This window comes from Neophocaena asiaeorientalis, unplaced genomic scaffold, assembly GCF_003031525.2.
Source record: "Neophocaena asiaeorientalis asiaeorientalis breed wild unplaced genomic scaffold, Neophocaena_asiaeorientalis_V1.1 scaffold327, whole genome shotgun sequence".
Classification (NCBI taxonomy): domain Eukaryota; kingdom Metazoa; phylum Chordata; class Mammalia; order Artiodactyla; family Phocoenidae; genus Neophocaena; species Neophocaena asiaeorientalis.
Window position 1 is genome coordinate 8,544,506 of NW_020174560.1, and position 5,132 is coordinate 8,549,637.

At 42.8% G+C, this 5,132-nt stretch overlaps 1 protein-coding gene across 2 annotated transcripts in view; it reads right to left on the bottom strand.

Moving 5' to 3' along the window:
• Nucleotides 1-802: 802 nt before the first annotated feature.
• Nucleotides 803-5,132, bottom strand: part of HEATR6 (HEAT repeat containing 6) — a 63,878-nt gene continuing 59,548 nt past the window's right edge. The window contains exons 22-23 of one of the 2 annotated variants that reach the window (XR_003004875.1): nucleotides 2,982-3,161; nucleotides 803-1,803 (exon numbers count right to left, since the gene is read on the bottom strand). The gene's annotated coding sequence lies outside the window, so the exon portion shown is untranslated. The remainder of the gene's footprint in view (nucleotides 1,804-2,981; nucleotides 3,162-5,132) is intronic. The other variant, XR_003004874.1, reaches the window with a different exon arrangement.

The window sequence follows — 5,132 nt, forward strand, 5'->3', positions numbered from 1 at the left end:
ATTTTTACACATTCACCATGGAGGATGATACTTGATGAGTTTAGAATTTTCTCTTGGTTGGAACAGGGACTTGAGTTCTTTCCAACTGTGGCCCTAAGTCTGTGGGTTTGGTAGGCCCATCAGGCTGTAGAGTCACATGCATTTTACATTGTAAAAATATTTCTCGTTTGCTTAAAATAAAATCCTGGAGGTGAAATGGTGTTTCCAAATTCCACTGAATTGTAGCCTCAGAACTAGAGCTGGACCATGTGGTCCAAACTCCTCAGTTTATAAGTGTGAAGGCCCAGAGTCAAGGAGGAAGTACCCCAGGATTCCTGGAGAATTTAAACAGAACTGGAGCTAGAACCTGGGTACCATCACACCCAATCTAGTGCTTTGCTTGTGTCTTCTCTGTATGCATAAAATTGAATAAAAACCAGTTGGAAGAGTAAAGGATTATAAATATCAGACCATAATCTTTTTTTTTTTTTTTTTTTTTTGCGGTACGCGGGCCTCTCACTGTTGTGGCCTCTCCCGTTGCGGAGCACAGGCTCCAGACGCGCAGGCTCAGCGGCCATGGCTCACGGGCCCAGCCGCTCCAAGGCATGTGGGATCTTCCCGGAATGGGGTACGAACCCTCGTCCCCTGCATCGGCAGGCGGACTCCCAACCACTGGGCCACCAGAGAAGCCCCAGACCATAATCTTAAGAACAACTTTAATCCATGTAAATACAGGCACAGAGATTTTTATTTATATTTTCATTTTAACATGCATCAAAACCCTGCAGTCTCCAAACACCACTATGGACATTCTATTTGCATTTCCTGAAGCCACCCCAGTGAGCAACTCTGAAATAAATTAAAAAGAGTGGTCAAGCCTGAATGCACACCGAGGTTTCCATGTGCTCAGCTCAGCAGATTCAGGTATGACCCCTACAGAGCTTGGACTCTGAACTGGCACTAACATTCTCTACGCTCAATGACCATTTCACACAATGAATTCATCTGTGTAATTGTGCTTAGCTGTCCCAAGATTAACTCCATGTTTGCATGAAGATCAAAATGCTTACTTTAAAAAGTTTGGTTTTCTTCCATTTCTGTCTTATCTGGGGAGGTATGCATGCTTGGAATTTCTTGGGCTTTTCTTTTTCAGATCTATTCTAGGGATTGAGAATGTGAGGGCAAGTGTATGTGTGTGTGGTGGTGGGGTGACTTACCTTTTATTGTTCTGTTTTTGAAACAACAATCGGCAATCATTCTTCACTGTTTTGATGTCCTCTTGTCAAAGGCAACCCAGAACATTGGGATCTTAAAGTGGGTAACAGCATTCTTGATTTGCCCCCATGCCTAGATCCTACATTAGTTAGGATTCTAGAATTCTGCTTTATTAAAATTTTTATCCTGGGTTACAATTTACGTAAAGAGAACACATCAGAAGTATGCATCTTGGTACACTTTTATATATGCATATACTTCTGCTTTGCTTATACCTTCAGTTATTGTTTGGTACCAATTGGTAGTGAAATATCCATTGAGTTTTTCCAAAGACTGCTGCATCCACCTGGGGAGGAGGCTGACATTTGGAGCTGCTGGAAGGTGGTGGTGTGACTGGAATCAGGAGGATTTGCTTTCCACTGTTTCACCTCACTTGCACTCCAGCCACAAGTTCTGGGAGGAATATTGGAAGGCACGCTGCACTTTCTCTCGCAATGGGGATCAGCAGGGAAGAGGGAGACGTTTGAATGGGGTCGGGTGTTTCCACTTAATCATTACTACCGCTGACATCAATGAAAACTAAGTAATGCAGATCATCCGCATGGGCACCTACAATGAGTGGAAAGGAGGCCAGATTCTTAGTAAGTGTTAACAGTGAGGTAGGGGATGGACAGAATACAAAACTGAGTGGGGGAAGCAGGGTGGCTTGCATTTCAGCTTCAGTATACAATTGATTTTTGTGGTGGAAGGGTCCAAATTGCCCTGGCTATTTCAAAACAACGTCAGGAGAGGAGCAGTTGTGTTTTCCAGCACCCCGGTGGTTGCCCAGGACACGAGGCAGCCTTGAGGACAAATACGTCCCTCCCTGAAATAGGAAGCCAACTATTTACTTATACAAATAACACTATAAAAGGGCTTTAGAAGTTGAGCTGCAGCTCCTGAGCTTTGACCAGCCCCTAGATTTGTCTCAAAAGGCTCCTTCCGGAGGAAGGAAAGTCCTGAGGCTCTCAGGTCGAGCACTGGCTCAAACAACAATTTAAATCAAGCAGAGCCTCCACTGTCTCCAAGTTGAACCTGCCCAAGCAAACACCCTCAAGACAGCTTCCAAACAAAGGTGACAATATTACCATCTCAACCTGGACGTGCATCACAACTCAGTTTCAAAATTCATTGTGTGAAATTAAAAAAGAAAAGTTTTTAATAATAAAATTCACGTTTAAATCCTATGATTTTTCATCGTATTCACTTCTTTACATCCTCTCAGTTCTCATCCCCTTCCTTCATCACACTCCTTTGGCAATATCACAGCCCTGGTTAGATCTGACTCTCCGCTCACTTAGCACCTGACCCCATGTACCTGAATAAGTTCGAGAAAAATGCTCAGCTAGGCTGGCAGCTCACACTTTAGATTCATGACCTCAAACCTTGATGGCTCCTTAGTGCCGCCAGGCAATCATATATTGGCATATCCCACTCATCAGTATTTGCTGAATGAACGCATTAAACAAATGAATTTTATTTAGGGTCCCATGGATGCTACAGTTCTCCTTGTCCAAGTTTAAAAGAGAATTTTATTTTAAAAACATTTTTTTTAAAGTGAGCACTGACCTTGGACGCAGAAGACTTGTATTCCAGGCCTAGCCCTGCTGCTTACTAGCTGGGCGACCCTAAGCAAGTTACCCTTCCTCTCGGGGACTCAGTCTCCTCTATGAGTGAGGCAGCTGGACTAGGACACTAGCAGATGGAGAGTCTCTCTAGACGTCGGTTGAGTGAGATGAGGTCCCTACCTTCTGCCAAAGTTCACAGATCCATGATTCTTCCTTGAGCCAAGCAAGCCCACAGCTGGGTGTCAATCAGGAGAGGGAGAAGTGAGGTCACTGACATTTAATTAGGAAGCAAGGAGAAACACTTGCAGGAGGACCCTTCTCTTCTTTATTGGTCTCTGATTTTAGTTTCTGGTCCTGCAGCTGGAAAGAGATTCCAAAGTAAGCAAACCTCTCATGATAAAAGCAAACAGTGACTTTGGTTCTGAGCAAACTTCAGATGGAGTGCAGCACAGAGGTGACACTGGACTGGGATTCGGGGACCCGGATGTAACCCAACTCTGTCACTGGTCATCGGTCCCACCCTCCTCTTGGGCCTCAGTTTCCTCTCTGTATAATGAGTGAATTTAAGTGTCCTAAGCTTTTATCTGGCCTCCACCATTTCCGAGCACTGGTGGCATCTTTTCGCCCTTCTAAACTTGCCTGGCCTGTTTCAGATCAGAACTGGCACAGTATCAGCAAGTTTATGGTTTTATAAGCCACGAAACATGCTTTGCAAATAAATGATGAAGGCATTGGAGTATTGCATGGAAACACCAAAGTCTTGAACAAGGTAGGACTTTGGAATTGTAAGAGGAATGGAAAGGCGTTCATGGTAGAAACACCTGTCCTTGACCTTAAAACCAGATGGACAAGCGACCACAGACTGAGGGAGATCCACTGGTGCTAGGAATACTGTCTGGCACTTTCCCCCAGGATGTGGTATAGTGGGCAGTTTGGGTGCTAGCTGGGCAAATCATTAAAAACAAATCAAAGTCTCCAGTGAGAAGATCACTTCAATTATCTTTCAATCTTTCTGATTCATGGGGTCTGTTGATGAGCTAAGACATTTTAATAACTCTCAAAACTTTGCTAATCTGTCCCTTTCTCCCTGACAACACTCTCCCCTCTGCCCCCACTTTTTATTAAACAGAGAGAAAAAAGGGCTCAAGCTCAGAATCTTTACCAGTCTAGAATTTGGTAGTTTGTTTTGCTTTATGGTATTTATTTTTATGGTTAGGTCTCATGAATAGAAAGTGGTATTATTTTTTAATTTTAGAGTAGTTAAAATTTTATCTTAAAATACATGTAGTTAAGTTTAAAAAACTGAGTTAGTTTCTATAAAATTGTTAAGGAATAATGTGTGTTCTACACAGATACTACAACATAGGGCAGGTGGTCCCTGGAGTTTGGTGGGTGGCATTCCCCAGTCCAAACTGGCATCATTCAGATAGGGGAAGTTCTTCTGGACACCACAATAGTGCTTATAATGCCATTTATATTTACTGGGTAACTCAGTTTTTGGTCTTTTTGTTTTCTTTTTAAATAAATGTGTACTTTTTCCTGATCACTTTGTGTAAAACTTGGAACTACACAAAAACATGTAGAATAAAACGACAAAATATTTTTTAAAATATATGGAATAGAATGAAAAATCACTCGTCTCTCTACTCAGAAATAACCACTCCTAATACACTGGAAAATTTTTCTTCCTTAGTGTACCAACAGAGCTGTTATTAAAACATATGCATTAAATTTTTGTAGCCTATTTTATTTCCTTAATATTATAACATAAATGTGTCCCCACACCATTCAAAACTCTTCATAAACATTTTATTTATTTATTTTTTAAGATGCATCATTCTTTTTATTTATTTATTTTTGGCTGCACTGGGTCTTCTATGCTGCGCACGGGCTTTCTCTAGTTGCAGTGAGCGGGGGGGGCTACTCTTCGTTGAGGTGCGCGGGCTTCTCATTGCTGTGGCTTCTCTCGTTCCCGAGCACAGGTTCTAGGCGCACGGGCTTCAGCAATTGTGGCACGCGGGCTCTAGGCGCACAGGCTCAGTAGTCGTGGCACACGGGCTTAGTTGCTCCGCGGCATGTGGGATCTTCCTGGACCGGGGCACGAACATGTGTCCCCTGCATCGGCAGGCGGACTCTCAACCACTGCGCCACGAGGGAAGCCCTTCATAAACATTTTAAATGGTTGTAAGGTCTTTAACATAGAGAGGTCCCATAGTGGATTTAACCATTGCCCAGCTGTTTTACATCTGGGTTATTTCCAGTTCTGTCCATTAAAATGTTGTGATGGATAGCTTTATGCATCTCTATTTGCCTGCATTTTGTTTTTTTTTT